We start from the raw sequence: 18,397 nt of genomic DNA, 5'->3' as shown, positions 1-18,397 counted from the left end.
CATGGGTCACACTCTATACGGCAAATGTTTTATTAAGGTATAATATTTCTTCTTAATTCTGCTCATTGTACCTTGGACTCCTTTATTACTTATAATTATCAGATAGGTATATAATTACCATGCTTAAAAAGTAATACTTTCTTATTTTGAACATTTGATATATCTGTTTTCTGTGAACATTATGTTCTGTTATATTAAGTTGAAATTTCAATAAAAATAATAGAAAGGAATTCTTCTATTATATCGCCTATCCCCAGATTTATGGGAACCAATTTGATGTAAATTTCCATTTCTGTCCAGAAGCCTTTGGACTCCTCTTCTGATGTTGGTGTGGGATAGTTAGTTCTACTCCAACAGGAGAGGAAATGATTACAGCAGTGCCTATCCCTATTCTAGTGGTGGTAAATCACTGAGTGTTCTGGGTGTGCTGGACAAAGGTAATTTGTCTGAACCTGTGGAAGTGACTTTAAAAGATATCTGAAAATTTGTAACTAGGATTGAAGCTACTATGAGTCAACCTATTAATCAAGTATCTGCTTTTCATGTAGGAGTGGTATCTGATTTAATTGAGATAGATAATAAGGCTTCAAGCTTGGAAAAGCAATGTATTACTATTTCTGACTCTATATCTAATATACACTCCTCAATGGCTACTAATATGAAAGATTGCTTCTATATACACACTCTAAGATAGAATCATTTGAAAACACCTTGAGGGTTAAAAATATTCATACCCTAAATTTTCCAAAATCTAGATTTGTATCACCTTTGAAACTATTTAGGAAATATAGTCGAGAAGCTCTGCAAATAGAACATTATAGAGAAATTGCTCTCTTGGGATATTTTTATGTTCCTGAGGTTAAGAGGCAAGTTGTTCAAGAAGGGGGAATAGATGCTTTTATACCTTTTGATAGTTCCAATGTGTCAGCCTTTATTATGGATTCTCAGGATACCATAAGAAGAAGAGCTACATTGATCGTTAGTACCTTTGTGACTGAATCAGATAGAGAATTTATTCTTGGCCAATATTTTAAGTTTAAAACACAGTCCAGATTTTCCCAGATGTCTCAAGAGAGACGCAGTTGCAGAGAAGATCTCTTTTGACTTTAAATAAAATAAACTCCCCAGGGACTGAACCTAAGATTTCAAAGTTTCCTTGCAAATATTGAATTACCCTACAGAGGAATAGATACATCTTCATTGGCACTGTCCACCTGGAAACCTTTATTAGGGATAAAGCACAATCATATTTCTTACAGCCCACAATCACTAAAAGCGTCATGTTGGCGAGTCCTATTTATTTATTTATTTATTTATTTAAAAAACTTTTCTGTACCGTCATTAAGTTATATACTATCACAACGGTTTACAGATAGGCACGTATAGTAATGTTAGGATTGAATTGGGTAACACTAATTATCAAAGTGCCAGTAAAGTTCCGGTTACATAGTTACAAAATATATAATATTTGATGAGTCATAAATCTTCTCCATTTCTACTTGAAAAGAATTACCTTACATGTATAATACTTTTGTACTGTATATTTATTTAAAATTAGCAGTGAAATAATAAAATAACAACATATGCACATATTTTAACTACATGCTGAGAGCTGATGTTCTGCTGCCAGCTTTATTTATAATGTGGTACCGGGAGCCAACAGGTTCTTTTCCTTTAGCCTTGAACCCAGTAACTCTGCTCACGACTTCAACAGATCAAGATCTCATACCAGGTCATTCAACTCAGCTGGAGTGAATGGCTGGCACATTCTGGCATCAACTTCTGAGGCCACGAAATCTTCATCATCTGAGTCTTTGGAAAAATTGGAATGATAGAATTCATCATCGTCGGAACTTTCCAAAGTACTGAAGATAGGTACAGGGACTTCGTCGCAGTGAGTAACCGGTCTTATAGCTGAGGGGAGATTTGGGTACTGGATGGAAGATTTTGTCTTTGTGTTCATGCCTGTAATAATTACCATGCAAAAGTAGCAGTCATCAACATGTTTTTGGGGCTCTCGCCACATCACTGGAACTCCGAAGCTGAGATTTTTCTCTGACCTTTAGTCCACTGTCTCAGGTTTTCAACACATGTCCTGCACACTTTATGTGGTGCCCAAGGTTTGTCCTGGTCACCCAGTTTAACCCTGAAATATGCATGATAAGCTTTTTGTACAAAGTCAGATATATTTGTCCTTTGCTTGGGTGTTGTAAAACAACCACAAATGTAACAGAATATATCAGGATCATTCCGGCACCATCCATGAACTATTCGAGTGTTGGATGACATATTCAACAAAAACAGATTGAATAGAGTTAAATTTGCTGAGACTTCTAAGCCTCTTGAACGACTGAATGCTGCTGGTTTTCACGCTGTTTATATAGCCATAAAATGCCATCAGCAGTTTTAAACTGTTTAATAAGCAGTCTTCCTATTGGTTATACCGATTGCATATTAACATGTCTTTCTGAGCATTAATTATCTTTTTGCATATTCAGCATGTCTAAATAATAATGTTACGTTATTGCTATGAGTAGACTGCGGAAAAACCGGACATGATTGGAGGAAATGGATGTGATTTTTGGATTCAGCACACTAAAATACATAAAGATCACATGTTATCTTGTAGTCAGCAAAATTGATGTAGACCAGTGAGCCTGCAAATTGGCTTTTCTTGGTAAATTCACAGATTCACTGTAGAGAAGATAGATTTCCATTTGGAGGTCCCAGACTTCTGCAGAGCGTCCAGCACTTGACTCTTTTCATGTTTAAATTCCTGATTTTACTATAAATTCCAGTCATGCACACACTTTGGTTCCACAAAGCACTTCAGGATATAGATCACCTTCGAGTTGTTTTATCTGAGCCATTGTTTTTAAACAAAAGCTATTTGCCACAAAACCCTACAGTGCATTATACCAGGCAAGACTTGCGGTGTTCACATCAAGCCTATAATACTCTTCCTTTTCACCAAAGAGTTTTCTTACAAGTCATAGTGCTTGTCCAAAATCTATATCAGTTGCAAAAACAATCCATGTCATAATTATGAGTTCAAATGTGAAGATTCTTATCCAGAAATAGTTGGGTGTTCTTCTAATTGTGGGGGCTTATGATATTATATACAATTATAGATGAATTGCAATGGCTATGAAATTTCAAAAAGAACTGTTTGCCATTGACAGAATGACAAAAACTTTTTTCCAAAACCAATGGACAGACACTACAGGAGCCACTTTCTCAGACCAATTAAAAGTTGCAACTAATAAACACGGACTGATGCTACAATTAAAAAAGGAGTTTTGGAGATGCCACTTTTAACCTTCAATTGGATACATAACTTGAGAAATCATTTAGTGCTTGCAGCTTTTAAGGAGACTGGGGTTGGATTGGAGTTCTCAGCTGCAGCTCATTGGAAATGTGGCTCCTGTAGTGTCTACCCACCGGATTTGGAAAATCCATTTTTTTGTTCATCCTGTCAAGGGTAAATGGTTCTTTGTGAAATGTCATACTGACTGGACTTCCAGTAGTGGTATACATTTTATACAGTATGCCCCTGAAATGTATTATATGTTGGAAAGACAACTCATCCGGTGAAGACTCAGATAATAGAATATTGGAGTTGAATAAGAAGGGCTTGTTCTGAAGCTCCTTTGGTGAAACAATGGATTCCTGCCAACCATTTATTGGCAATCTAAGATTTGTTCTCATTTTTAAGGTTGATCGATATTGGATTGGGGGAAGTATTGAATTGGATTTGAATAACATTGGATGTTCCTTTTAAATTCTATTTATTTACATGGTTTAAATTATGAGATGAAATGGGAGTGGGGTGGGGTTTCTTATGAAGCCTTTTAGGGACTGACTTTCAAAGCTATTTATATGCATAAAACCCATTTTTATGCTTGTAAATTACTTTACTAAAATAGCCCTGGGTTCAGTTTGTATAAAAAAAAAGTGCACAATTTCTTGTGAACTGCAGAGACATTCTGGGGTGGTAGGTGAAGGTGGGAGTTTGGATTTGCATGCATACTATTCAGTTAAAAAAATTATGTATTTACTGTACATTACATTAGTTTTACTCCCTGAAGAACAGGTGTAAGCTTTTACATTTTAACATGGGCACATGGTTCTCAGGTGCTGCGGGGAATCAAACCTGTAGAAATCCTGCGGTGCAGCCACAGGGACTCTAGCTCATCAAGCATCCTCAGTTAGGGAGACCTGCCTCTGAAGGCTCCCTTATTGGACCAGCATTAGGTGTGTCCCAAATGGAGGGCTGGATATAAGGAGCCCTAACCTCACACATGTGCTGGTCCAACAGTCCTCATAGTGTTTGCTCCATGACACCACTGTTTGCATTGCCTGTTTTCTGCTTGTTCCTGGTTCTGGCTCCATCCCTGCCTTCTGACTTCCTCCTGGCTGTCTCCTGCCTCTGCGCTGTAAGTTTTCATGGCCACCTGTATCCAAGGGCCAAACCCATGGGTTATGGTGGCTGCTTCAGGCAGAAAAACACCGTCTCCACAGAGCCCAGTCCTTCTGAAGCTTGTCCCTGTCCAGGCATGGTACCTTCTCTCTGCTCGCAGCAGAATGGGCTGCAACAGAATAGGTCAGCCCAAACAGAAGCACAATTAAAATAGAGCAGATCCCTGCAGATTAAAAATACCTAAAGGACCTTATAGAGACAGTATAAGGGATGCAGGCTCAGTTTAAGAACATAAGAAATTGCCATGCTGGGTCAGACCAAGGGTCCATCAAGCCCAGCATCCTGTTTCCAACAGAGGCCAAACCAGGCCACAAGAACCTGGCAATTACCCAAACACCTAGAAGATCCCATGCTACTGATGCAATTAATAGCAGTGACTATTCCCTAAGTAAACTTGATTAATAGCAGTTAATGGACTTCTCTTCCAAGAACTTATCCAAACCTTTTTTGAACCCAGCTACACTAACTGCACTAACCACATCCTCTGGCAACAAATTCCAGAGATTTATTGTGCGTTGAGTGAAAAAGAATTTTCTCCGATTAGTCTTAAATGTGCTACTTGCTAACTTCATGGAATGCCCCCTAGTCCTTCTATTATTCGAAAGTGTAAATAACCGAGTCACATCTACTCGTTCAAGACCTCTCATGATCTTAAAGACCTCTATGATATCCCCCCTCAGCCGTCTCTTCTCCAAGCTGAACAGCCCTAACCTCTTCAGCCTTTCCTCATAGGGGAGCTGTTCCATCCCCTTTATCATTTTGGTTGCCCTTCTCTGTACCTTCTCCATTGCAACTATATCTTTTTTGAGATACGGCGACCAGAATTGTACACAGTATTCAAGGTGTGGTCTCACCATGGAGCGATATAGAGGCATTATGACATTTTCCGTTTTATTAACCATTCCCTTCCTAATAATTCCTAACATTTTATTTGCTTTTTTGACTGCTGCAGCACACTGAGCTGACGATTTCAATGTATTATCTACTATGACGCCTAGATCTCTTTCTTGGGTGGTAGCTCCTAATATGGAACCTAACATCGTGTAACTACAGCTAGGGTTATTTTTCCCTATATGCAACACCTTGCACTTGTCCACATTAAATTTCATCTGCCATTTGGATGCCCAATCTTCCAGTCTTGCAAGGTCCTCCTGTAATGTATCACAGTCTGCTTGTGATTTAACTACTCTGAATAATTTTGTATCATCTGCAAATTTGATAACATCACTCATCGTATTCCTTTCCAGATCATTGATATATATATATTGAAAAGCACCGGTCCAAGTACAGATCCCTGAGGCACTCCACTGTTTACCCTTTTCCACTGAGAAAATTGACCATTTAGTCCTACTCTCTGTTTCCTGTCTTTTAACCAGTTTGTAATCCACGAAAGGACATCGCCTCCTATCCCATGACTTTTTAGTTTTCGTAGAAGCCTCTCATGAGGGACTTTGTCAAACGCCTTCTGAAAATCCAAATACACTACATCTACCAGTTCACCTTTATCCACATGTTTATTAACCCCTTCAAAAAAATGAAGCAGGTTTGTTAGGCAAGACTTCCCTTGGGTAAATCCATGTTGACTGTGTCCCATTAAATCATGTCTTTCTATATGCTCTACAATTTTGATCTTGAGGATAGTTTCCACTATTTTTCCCGGCACTGAAGTTAGGCTCACTGGTCTATAGTTACCCGGATCACCCCTGGAGCCTTTTTTAAATATTGGGGTTACATTGGCCACCCTCCAGTCTTCAGGTACAATGGATGATTTTAATGATAGGTTACAAATTTTAACTAATAGGTCAGAAATTTCATTTTTGAGTTCCTTTAGTACCCTGGGATGCATACCATCCGGTCCAGGTGACTTGCTACTCTTTAGTTTGTCAATCTGGCCTACTACATCTTCATGCCTCTTTCCAGGGTTCTACTGCTAGCCAGGGTTCTACTGCTAGCCAGGCTCAGTTTCATGGACTCTTTCCAGGGTTCTACTGCTAGCCAGGGTTCTACTGCTAGCCAGGCTCAGTTTCATGGACTCTTTCCAGGGTTCTACTGCTAGCCAGGGTTCTACTGCTAGCCAGGCTCAGTTTCATGGACTCTTTCCAGGGTTCTACTGCTAGCCAGAGTGAGTAGAACCAATTGGATCCAGCACCTCCAGAACCTCAATAAGCACTTCTCAAAAAATCTGGCACAAATAGAAGTGAACTGTGGGGTTTCTTACACCAATACAAGCTATGGTTTTGTCTATACTTGCAATCATATCTGTTGGAACCACTCAAGATGGATTTTATGATTAGCTTGCTCACAAAGAAGGCCTTGGTAGGAATAATGCCATTTCTCAAACTAGATGATCCATTCTTGAACTAAATAGATCTTTTTGCGGCTGCCTTCTCCCAGGTTTCCAGTGACCAAATTGCATTCAGTTGGCAGAAAGCAATATTTTGGGCTCCACCAGGGCCAGCAGAGCATAACTAAATATGCCATGGAATTTAACCAGTTAGCAAATTGGAGTGTACCTTCCCCATGTGCTTATTTCTGGTGGAACTTAGTGGTCCATTCAAAGGATGAATTGGCCTGGCCAGAAACCCCAGTCAACCAGAGGCCTTGCTCACCTTTTATGAGAGAATTGAGAGACACTTGGAAGAATAAAGCCAAGAGAAAGAAAGAGAGTTATAAACCATGAGGGGGCATTTAGGCTCTACCAATAGACCACTAATCTCTGAGGAGCCTATGCTGGTTGATGGCATGAAATATCGCATCTATGAGGAAGAAAAGGAGTGGCATACTCAAAAGAATTTCTGCCTCTTTGTGAGCTGTCAGGACATTTCCAAAATACCTGCCAAAATAGGATCATTCCTAGCAAGGAAACACAAATTCCTGGCCCAGATAGAGGGAATAGGTCGGGAGTTAACTATCCCTCTGAGATCAATACTGCCCTATTGGCATGCCTTTTCTCATATTACTATTCTAGTACAACTTTCTTGCGGGCCGATACAGAAAACTTCGCGGGAGAGCGGGCGCAGGCCCAGGCCACTCTCCTGGGCATGTGATCCAGTAAATAAATTTATGTAAATGAGGGCCTGCGGTTTGACAGGAGCAGCGGCTGTCAGCGGGTTTGACAGCCGACGCTTAATTTTATCGGCATCGGTTGTCGAGCCCGCTGACAGCCACAGGTTCGGAAAATGGACACCAGAAAAATTGAGCATCCATCTTCCAACCTGGCCACGTGCAGATGTAAATTTTTTTTTTATTATTTAAAATGTTTTTTTACTTTTGAGGCCCCCGACTTAATATCGCTATGATATTAAGTCAGAGGGTGTACAAAAAAGCAGTTTTTTCTGCTTTTCTGTACACTTTCTCGGTGCCGGCCAAAATTAACACCTGCCTTTGGGCAGGCATTAATTTCTGAAAGTAAAATGTGCGGCTTCGCTGCACATTTTGCTTTCTCTATCGCGCGGGAATGACTAATAGGCCCATCAACATGCATTTGCACGTTGTGGGCGCTATTAGTTTCGGGGGGTTGGCCGCGCATTTTTGACGCGCTATTACCCCTTACTGAATAAGGAGTAAAAATAGCACGTCGAAAATTCCCATGATACACTATCCAAACGTGCCACTGTACGAATCGAACCAGGTAATTATCCATAGGCCCTCTCACAGCCTGAGAAACAAACGTTTTTCCTTGTCTTTTTTTCCCCATCTCTGCACCAACCAAATTTCTTCCTAAGAGGTGTGCTGGCAGCAGTGTGCCGTAGGATAACAGATGAAATAGCATCAGCCAAGGACCCCGGGTCTAGCTGTCTTCCTCTCACCTGCTGGAACAGCAGGAACCAGCAGCAATGATGGGTGGAATAGCATCGGCCAAGGACCCAGGTCTAGTTGTCCTCCGACTGCCTGCTGGAACAGCAGGGATCGGCAGCAAATCTCTGAATAAATGTAATGTAGAAAGTCTATTAATGTGATCTTTAATGACAGCAAATAATGGATTTCACAATATTTTATTTGTGTGGGGTTTTTTCTTGCTAAGGCTCCATAATTTGGGTTTGAAGAAATGTAATACTTTTATTACTATCTTTGTTTTATATTTTTCTTCTTGATATTTCCTGGCTCAAATTTCTTTTGTTTGAATATATTTTTTGTACATCTATTTAAAAGCCAATAAAGTCTAAATGGTACAAAAAAAAAAATGATTGTGTCATATTTTGTAACGTGATGGTCTATGATTTCAATAGTGGCCTGGATTCCTTTCAAACTTATTTGCAGTATTGGATTTATGCGCTTAAGTGAACGAGTGGAAATTTATCCTAATATATTATAAACTGTGCATTGGGAGCTTCACAGTTTATAAAATATCTCATAGTTCTGCTCTGATAGTATGTGTGTATGTTTCGGTATGCATGAATATTTACAATGCAATGCAAGCACTTACTTCCTCTATTTATTTTATAAATGGGCATGTATATTTTAGGTGCAAAAAAATAACATATATGCTTATAACCTTGATATATTCATGGAGACAGTTTTTTAAAAAGTATGCTCATATAGAGGTGAATTTCAAAAGATGTACACGTAAAAAATAGCATGGCACCTACTAAATTGATGTGCACATAAAATGGCATATACACAAGTATACACTATTTTAAAAACTGGAGCATACACGTGTATATCAGGGACTGCAAGTAAATTTGCATGTGTAGAAAAAGGAGCAGGTTAGGAGCATTCTGGGGAAGTGCCAACATTTGCATGCATAAGTTGCTATTTTACAACCTGCCAAAGTGACGTGCATAAGTCTTTTACTTGCATATATTTACTCCTGCTCAATATCTGGTGTATGTGATTGTAAACATCTCAGAAGTGAAAAAATGTTTTGGTGGGGGTTCAGGTGAAATGAGGACACTTCAGGTTGAAGAGCCAGGAGGATCTTCATGAGCTGCAGATGGACTGGGCGAACTGGTAGACTAATTGGTAAAACTGCTAATTTCATTGCCACACACATGTTATAAAATCCCGTGACTTATGTGTGTAAAAGCCAATTTATGGGGGGGTAGATGCATCAAAATAAAACAAATAAAATCTATTTGCATATCCCTTTAAAATTTGAAATACAAATACATGGGTATATCATTGGCGCACACTGATCTGGCTAAATTCCAACTCATGTGGCTAAGTAGTAGAGATGTGAATCGTGTGATCGATCGTCTTAACGATCGATTTCGGCTGGGGGGGGAGGGAATCGGATCGTCGCGGTTTTGTTTTTTAAATATCGTGTAAATCATAAATCGGGGAGGGCAGGAAAACCGGCACACTAAAACAACCCTAAAACCCACCCGACCCTTTAAAATAAATCCCCCACCCTCCCGAACCCCCCCAAAATGTCTTAAATTACCTGGGGTCCAGTGGGGGGGTCCCGTTGTGATCTTTCACTCTCGGGCCACGGGTGCTTTGATAGAAATGGCGCCGGCGCTACCTTTGCCCTGTCGGTTTGGACGTTTTCTGAAGGCTTGGTCATGGCGTTTTTGCTGAAATTAAGAAAAGGTGAAGTAAGATGTATTTAAATGGTGAAAAAAGAGTCGGGGATATCTGCTGTACGTCCAGGAGAGATTAGCTAGGACGTTCAGAAAATTGATTCCTTTGGATACCGATTGAAGATTAAAATATAAGCAGCAGGAGACTTTACACAAGCTCTCCTGAAGAAGCCTGACAAGAGGCGAAACATGTCGAGAGGATAAAGAGAGAGGATAAAAGGATATATTGAAGTATCTGACGTTTTTGGGAACGAAGAAGAAAAATTTTGGTGGAATTGGACTCTTTCTGCTTATAGAAGATATGAACTAGCTCATGTGAATTCTAAGGAATTGTTTGTTTAAAAAAAATTTTTATATAGGTTGTTGTGTGAGTGTGTTGAATGGATGGTATGTGAGAACATGGTATTGGTGTATTTTTAAATGTGGTGATCCGGGGTAAATGTGGTGATCCGGGGTATATTTAGAACAAAATTGTTTAAGGGTTTTTATATCTTTTTGTTACCAATAAAGATTGAGAAAAAAATATATATTTATATGTCACTATTTATTGTTGAATACTATTGTTGTGTATATATTAGATTAATTGCCAGAAGTATTGTATCCTGTCATATGACAAGGCAAAGGTAGAGCCGGCGTCATTTCTATCAACGCACCAGTGGCCCGAGAGTGGAAGATCACAATGGGACCCCCCCACTGGACCCCAGGTAATTTAAGACATTTGGGGGGGGGTTCGGGAGGGTGGGGGATTTATTTTAAAGGGTCGGGGTGGGTTTTAGGGATGTTTTAGTGTGCCAGTTTTCCCGCCCTCCCCCTTCCCCTCCCCCTTCCCCCGATTTACAATTTTTGACGATAAATCGGGGGAATTCCTATTAAATATCACCTCTAACGATTTTTGACGATTTAAAATATATCGGACGATATTTTAAATCGTCAAAAAACGATTCACATCCCTACTAAGTAGCACCTTTGCCGCTACTTAGATGGACAAATTTGAACTTATCTGGATAAATAGCGTTTTTTTAAAATACTTACATATTTGGATAAGTCCAAAAAGTTCCAATTAGAGGGCAAGTAGTGCTCTTCAGACATCTGGCTACGTGCCGCTATTCTGTAAAGTTTTCTGGTCATGAGTTCATCTCATGATCAGCAGCACTCACCACAGGACGCTGATGGCCTCTGAAGAGGCAGGAATGCTGCCATGACGCCAGCAGCAATGCTGCTGCCTGGAATCCCTTAGGCACGCATGTGCATGGCATGGCACCTTATGAAAACCTGAGGTGGGAAACCCACCTGCCGGCTTGCATCGATGATGTCATGCAGCTGCCCAGCTACACTCCATAGGATTGCTTCAGCAACAGGTCCACTTGCTTGGTTGCCATGTGTGTTGTTGTTCCTCATTCTGCTTTAGTTCCTGCGTGCCTTGTCCAGCCTGCATTGCCTTTCCCCGCCTGCCCTGCCTTGTCCAGCCTTCCTTGCCCAGTTCTCCTTCAGGCTATTCAGTACTGACCTCCACCTTTATCCCAAACTCCTCTCCTGCCTGCCGCTTCCCCTTGACCTCTACTTCAGACCTGGATTACCCTCTTGCCTGGCACCTGCCACTGACCTCGGCAATGAACTCTGTTTAAGTCCTGCTTGCCGCCCACCTCTACCTCTGCCCTGCTCTTGGTAATTGTTGGACACTGCCTGTCCTGACTTTGGCCTTGCCCTGGACTCTCTTTTCCTATATGCTCTGTGGGACCCTTGCCTAAGTCCTGCCAGCCCCTGGAACCCAAAGGCTCAATCCGCGTGGAACAAGGCCAATATAGGTGAAGCTCCTGTCTAGTCCCAGTCCAGGGCGCATTTTCTAGCTGGTGGTGTGGGTCTAGTGGGTTTGCCTGCTAGACTGAGTCAACCATGCCGCAGCACAAAGATATACCATCCTTACACTTTCTGGATGAGTTTGAACTTGCACAGCTCTCAGTTCTTGCATATGCAAGCATGTATACGTGCATATGTACTCAGATTTTATAACCTGTGCATATCATTTACGTGCAGGTAATAAAATACAATAGTAAATTATACATATATATGGGCACACACAAACAGTTTTGAAAGTTATCCTAATAATGTTTTTAAAATATTTACTTGTGCACATACCCGAAATCACCAGTCCACTAATACCTCCACTAGTTCACCCATTCCATCTTCAATTCATCTCAACCCTCTATCACTTCGCCCTGAACCTCCACCAATTCACCCAGGCCTCTCACCCAAAAATTGCAGACAAAAGACAAGTCTGATTTCACTTGTGCTAGTCAATTAGAGGGTGTAAAAGTGTACAGATAAATTTGAGAATTTATTTGTGTATATGTCTTACAAAATAGAAACTACCATGTGTACTTCTTGACTATACCCCAGAATACCCCTAGACAACACCTTTTTTGCACTGGTTTAAATGTACATTCAAAACTGAAATATTCATGCATACTTTTGATGTTTATTAAAAATCATATGCACAAATACATGCTGCTTGTTACAATCAATCCTTGAAAGACTATTTCCTATTCTCTTTTGATTTTTGTGATGGAGGGCAGGGTGATATTTTAACAAAATAATCAAAATGATTTAAGTTTGATATTTACTTTTAACAGTCAGTAGTAGAAATCCAGCCAGAAAGATGTCGCTCTACTACATTTCTTGTATGATACAGGCAATGGTTTGCTTGCAACAAATATCTGCAATTTTGCTAAGAGGAGAAAGATTATTCTCTCGACACATTTGTTCTCTAAGAACAGATCAAAAATATACAACAGAAGGACTTCTTTATATCTTCTAGCTGAATACTTTACAAAAGACTGAGTCTTATATTTAAAGTCAATATTTTGCTTTATTTCAGTTTTAAAGGAAAAATCCATTCTTGTTAAGTTAAAAAAAAAAGGGCTCCAGGGGCGATCCAGGAAACTACAGACCAGTTAGCCTGACTTCAGTGCCAGGAAAAATAGTGGAAAGTGTTCTAAAGAACATATAGAAAGAAATGGTTTAATGAAACAAAGTCAGCATGGCTTTACGCAAGGTAAGTCTTGCCTCACAAATCTGCTTCACATTTTTGAAGGGATTAATAAACAAGTAGATAAAAGTGAACCGATAGATATAGTGTATTTGGATTTTCAGAAGGCATTTGGCAAAATTCCTCATGAAAGGCTTCTAAGAAAAGTAAAAAGTCATGGGATAGGAGGCGATGTCCTTTCGTGAATTAGAAACTGGTTAAAAGACAGGAAACAGAGAGTAGGATTAAATGGTCAATTTTCTCAGTGGAAAAGGGTATACAGTGGAGTGCCTCAAGGATCTGTACTAGGACCTGTGCTTTTCAATATATTTATAAATGAGCTGGAAAGGAATACGACGAGTGAGGTAATCAAATTTGCAGATGATACAAAATTAATCAGTGGCTAAATCACAAGTGGATTGTGATAAATTGCAGGAGGACCTTGTGAGACTGGAAAATTGGGCATCCAAATGGTAGATGAAATTTAATGTGGACAAGTGCAAGGTGTTGCATATAGGGAAAAATAACCCTTGCTGTAGTTACACAATGTTAGTGTTATTATTTAGGAGAGTTGTGGGTGGATCCTTGGGCCGGTGGCAGATGACCATGCCCCCAGGGGAAGATCCTGAGAGGGACGACCGTTCAGGCTCAGAGTTAGGAGACAGACACACACTAGTTCTTTTATTAGACAGTATACTGAACCACCAGAGGTGGCAGTAGTGAGCTGGAATGTCCGGCTGGGCTGTAATCCCTCAGATACTGGAAATGTGATCCCTGAAGGCTGAGCTGTAGAGAAACTGAAATATAGTGAGTAGGCAGGGTATGCAGAATTCATGGACAGAACCTGATGGTAACACTCACACAATGTCTCATAGAAGCCCAGGAGCTGGAATGAAGTAGGCCCTCGAGGAACGAGTACCTGGTTCCAAGGAAAGCTCTGAGAGAGCAATGGTAACTCACAGATGTAGTAGGAAGCGAAGACTTCCAGGCAGAAGTGAATTCCGAAGAAGTCCGGGAACGAGGGCCCTCGAGGACTGGGTACCCCTGGTTAGTCCAAGGAGGCAGAGTAGTGTAGATAGAATGAATCCTTATCCTTTATCCTTATCCTTGCTAACTCGAGTTGTTAGCAATTCAGAGACCTTTAAATATCTGAAGCGGATGATGTCATCTCAGGGGGATGCCCCTGAGGTTCGCGCCACTTCTGGTACTTGAGACGGGGCTGCGCCGCACCCGCGCCCCTAGGCATCAGGTCAACATGGTGGATTGCAGCGTTGGGCCAGTCCGGGGACGCCGGACGAGGACGGCCGAAAGATGCCATGGCAGCCAGCCTTCCATCAACCACGGAGGGAGTCGCCAATGCAGTAAGATGGGCAGAGTGGAGACGTCGGGCAGCAACGGTCGCAACAGTACCCTCCTTCAAAGGGTGATCTCCTCTTCGGGTACCAGATTTAGGTTTTGAAGGATGCGCGAGATGGAACTGACAAAACATCTCTTTGTCCAGGATATTTGTCTGAGGCTCCCAAGAGTGTTCTTCTGGGCCGAAACCTTCCCACTTTAGAAGGTATTCAAAAGTCTTGCCTCTTTTACGAACATCCAGAATCTCTTCGACTTTATATTCTAAGTCATCTTCTGCATTCATGACAGGTGGATCTTGAGTCTTGGAAGAAACTTCACTGAGTATGTTGTTATAGATGTCAGCAGCGATGGATGAGCTGCTGGGGACGTCACTGAGATCTTCAGTGGAAGTGGCAAAGTTGGGGAACATCCAAAGCCCTCTTCAAGTTGTAACACAAAAGTGGATCTTCTAATTTGATGAGGGGACTCCTCAGGTCTTCCACTAGACATCTGAGAATGAAGTTACCTCCTGCCCCTGCGTCCACCAGGGCAGGAGTCTGAACCATGATCAGTCCATAGGTCAAGGAGACTGGGAGAGAGAGCGGAGGAGATGTCGCGGTATGGCCTAAGAACAGTCCTCCTGCAGGACTTAGACCTGTCCATTTTCCGGACGAATGGAGCATGTAGAAACATCATGGCTGGGTTGACCACAGTACATGCAAAGGCCGCGCTTCTTCCAAAATCTTCTCTCCTTTGAAGTCAAGCATCCATGATCAAGTTGCATAGGTTCATCTGTATCCGCAGCAGGGATTACTGGAACCTTCCGAGGTGTAGAAACAGCACTGGCCTGTTTCAACCCGGGAACACCCTAGGCCAGAGTTCCTTCACCTTGTTCCGGAGCCGGTGATCAATCCGAGTGGTCAAAGCTACTAATTCGTCCAGCGAGTCAGGTGTTTGGCAAGCAACCAGCTCGACCTTCAAATGGTCATCCAGGCCTCTGCTAAAGAGAGTCTTGAGACATTTGGGGTCCCAGCGAAGTTCTGCCGCAAGAGTTTTGAACTCTATGGCGAATTCAGCCAATGATCTGTTGCCTTGCTTCAAATCCACTAAAGCAGAACCGGCTACAGAAGTTCGAGCAGGGTCATCAAAAATGGATTTAAACAAGTCCATAAATCCTTCTATGTCCTGCAAAATAGAGTCCTTGCATTCCCATAAGGTGGATGCCCAAGACAGGGCCCTACCGTCCAGGTATGAAAGGATGTAGGTAGTCTTGGAGAGAGCTGTAGGGAATAGAGACGGCTGTAAGGCAAAGTGCATGCAGCACTGGTTCAAAAAGCCCCTGGTCTTCTGGATTTCTCCAGAAAAGCGGATTGGAGCCGCAAGTGGTACAGCAGTCTTCAAAGTTACCTCCTGTAACTGACCTTCTTGGTGGGAAGCTGTCCCTTGAACCTTCTGTGTGTGTAGCTGATGAAATGCTGCAGTAAGTTTCTCCAAGGCATCTTGCTGCTCAATAATGCGCTGGCCTCGCGCATTATTGTTACTTCGACCTCGCCTCCTACCGGAGGCGAGGTCGAAGTAACATCCATTGGAGGCGAACGTGGAAACTGTTTGAGCAATCACGGCACGGAGAGACTCAGACCCCTAGAAGTTGGTTGTCCAGTATCAATTTGTACACCCCTGAGGAAAGATTCGACATCTGAAACACGGATAGTTCGTGTCGGGACTGTTATCAGAAGGCGGACATCACATACCAACACCAATCGGGGAAGTCTAACTTTCATTTATTTAGCATTAACGCTTGTTAAGCCTCACAAATGCGTTATTCGCATTGAAATCTTATCGACCGTCTTGCCCCGGCAGAGTCTCAAGGTTATTATAATATATAGAAAAAAAAGTAAAAAAAAATTTTTTCATACGAAAAAATTGCACAAGAGGAGGAGAGTTTATGATTATATACCACAAAGTAGTGGTGCGGGGACACCTACATTATGTATGAAACTTTCCTCTAACTCCTTTAACATTTTATCAAATATAACATAGTTCACTTTAAATAAGTACATTCCACATTATGTAGGTGCAAAAAGCATATTTTTTTCACTATAAAAAAATCTCATTAGTATCCGTAAAAATTTCATTAACATCAGCGATAGAGGTCTTTGCCTATGATTTTTTGCAATAATGCGCTGGGCCAGGCCCGGTATGGCCTGCACGGCATTGAGTTGTGCCAGATCCATGGAGTTAGCAATCTGTTATTATTTAGGAAAGTTGTGGGTGGATCCTTGGGCTGGTGGCAGATGACCATGCCCCCGGGGAAGATCCCGAGAGGGACCACCGGTCAGGCTCAGAGTTAGGAGACAGACGCACACTAGTTCTTTTATTAGACAGTATACTGAACCACCAGAAGTGGTAGTAGTGAGCTGGAATGCCCAGTTGGGCTGTAGTCCCTCAGATATTGGAACAGTGATCCCTGGAGGCTGAGCTGTAGAGAAACTGAAATATAGTGAGTAGGCAGGGTATGCAGAGTTCATGGACAGAACCTGATGGTAACACTCACACAATGTCTCATAGAAGCCCAGGAGCTGGAATGAAGTAGGAGGAGCGAGTACCTGGTTCCAGGGAAAGCTCTGAGAGAGCGATGGTAACTCACAGCTGTAGTAGGCAGCGATGACTTCCAGGCAGAAGTGAATTCCGAAGAAGTCCGGGAACGAGGGCCCTCGAGGAGTGAGTACCAGTTCCAGACTGCAACCTACAAAGTAAGAGAGAACGAGGCCCCCGAGGAGTGGGTACCCCTGGTTAGTCTGAGGAGATAGAGTAGCGTAGATAGAATGAATCCTTATCCGATGTAACAGTTCCCCCTCCTCTAGACCCCCCCGGGAGTCTAGGTAGCCAGCGGCCCAGTTATTCTTTGGTTCTTGCGGATTCGAGGGCTGATGTCCTGCAGGACACAGAGGAATGGCCGTCTTAGTATTTCCGAGGAGTGACCAGGAGTCTTGACGGAACCGGAGAAACTGCAGAGAGAGGCTCTTCTCTCTTTTCAAGTTGCCAACAGGCATGTAATTTCTGGATCTCCTCTTCCTTGTAGGTTAGCAGAGCCACAAATCCTTTTGTGGCTTGTTTATGTTTTTTCACGAAGGCTGGACTCATAATTGGTGCAGTCTTTTGCATCAGTTGCTCCTTCAACTGTGTGAAAACCACCCTCAAGACATTCCACTGGAGAGGGCAAGGTCTGGTCTGAGTCTCCTGAAACTTCTTTCAGGGAAGACGTAAATTAGGGAGAGCGGTGGCCACGGTTAGGGATCAGAGAGACTCCACTGGTTCGAAACAAGACTCAGAACACCACAATCCCCACTGAATCAGGTCAGCCGTGGACCAATCAAATTGTGGCTGATGCTTCTGCAGCCATGGTAGACCCAGGATTACAGGATTCACGGCTGTAGGAAGAATGTAGAAAGAGATGATCTCAGAGTGATCTGGTCCAATTTTCAGAGAAAGAGGTCATGTAGCCCATGTCACCACACCCGGGAGGAAGTCCCCATGGACCGAGGAGAGAGCCAACGGAGGCATCAAAGGACAAGTAGGGATTTGAAATTGATCCACTAGGTCCTGCTGAATAAAGTTTCCCCTAGTGCCGGAGTCCACTAGGGCCTGGGTGGAAACACAGGTAGATGACAGTTCCAATGAAGTGTCCAATAAGAACAGGGGTGAGCTGGTGGTGAGACCAAGAGTTATTGATTCCGACATCTCTCGGCAAGGAGTTGCCTTCTTCTTTTCTGGGCAATGGGACAGCAAGTGTATGGAGTTACCGCAATAAAGACAAAGCCCTAACTCACAATGACAGGAATTTTCTGCAATCATGAGGTGGTCACGACCTAGTTGCATTGGCTCTTCAGAGGGCGAGGAATGGTCACCACCAGAGAACAGTGGTTCCTTGACATGAACCCACTGAGTAGGGTGATTCTCCTGGGCCCACTCTTGGATTCATCGATCGATCTTCCCGGCGAGATCGATGAGCCCTTCAAGGGAAGTAGGAAGTTC

Source organism: Rhinatrema bivittatum, chromosome 2 (assembly GCF_901001135.1).
Source record: "Rhinatrema bivittatum chromosome 2, aRhiBiv1.1, whole genome shotgun sequence".
In the NCBI taxonomy this organism is placed as follows: Eukaryota; Metazoa; Chordata; class Amphibia; order Gymnophiona; family Rhinatrematidae; genus Rhinatrema; species Rhinatrema bivittatum.
This window is presented reverse-complemented; position numbering follows the sequence as displayed.